Here is a 683-nt window from a genome sequence, read left to right as displayed (position 1 = left end):
TCTCTCTCTCTCTCTCTCTCTCTCTCTCTCTCTCTCTCTCTTATTTTGATCTTATTTCTTCATCTTTTCATTTTCTCTCCCAATTTCTTCCTCTTTTTAATTTCTTACGCCGGTTTGATCACGCGTTACTCTTTTTCTTGGTTCAACACACCCCACTGGCCCACGCACGTCCACATCCACCCACGCACACACACGCACACGCAAACTAGCACTTCTAACCTACTATCTCCTTCCCACGCCACGACCAACACCACCACCGCCGCCACTGCCGCCACAGGTCTCCCTCCACGGTCTCGTCAGCGCCTGCGCCGGGCCGCCAACGCCGTGCTCTCTTTGACCCAGTAAGGTCGTAGCGAGTGGCTCCGCGGACTCGCTGGAAACTGGGTGCTTGTCTCCGCCTCTTCCCCACACCGCTCGGATCCCTCTCCCCTACCAAAATCCAATTCCTCGTTCCTCACCCCCCTCATACGTGTCCCTAGGAAGGTAAGGTGTTTTCTGGTGTGATCTGCGTGTGGTGGTGAGTGGTGTGTGGTAAATGTCACGGGTGTGTGTGTGTGTGTGTGTGTGTGTGTGTGTGTGTGCTTGCGTGTGTGCGTGCTTGCTTCCCTGGGTTGCGAATTGCGTTTTACTTGCGTACGTGTGTAGGTGTCGGTGATGGTTTGGTTAGTGTTATTGATTTATGG

General features: G+C 53.4%; 1 protein-coding gene across 2 annotated transcripts in view; it reads left to right on the top strand.

The window, feature by feature from the left end:
- Positions 1 to 213: 213 nt before the first annotated feature.
- The window catches only part of LOC135091721 (uncharacterized), a 49623-nt gene continuing 49153 nt past the window's right edge, over positions 214 to 683 (top strand). The window contains exon 1 of one of the 2 annotated variants that reach the window (XM_063989626.1): positions 214 to 483. The gene's annotated coding sequence lies outside the window, so the exon portion shown is untranslated. The remainder of the gene's footprint in view (positions 484 to 683) is intronic. The other variant, XM_063989627.1, reaches the window with a different exon arrangement.

The sequence above is a fragment of the Scylla paramamosain genome, chromosome 38, assembly GCF_035594125.1.
Source record: "Scylla paramamosain isolate STU-SP2022 chromosome 38, ASM3559412v1, whole genome shotgun sequence".
Taxonomy (NCBI): Eukaryota; Metazoa; Arthropoda; class Malacostraca; order Decapoda; family Portunidae; genus Scylla; species Scylla paramamosain.
Note: the sequence above shows the minus strand (reverse complement) of the source record. Positions and strands in the feature narration are given on the sequence as shown.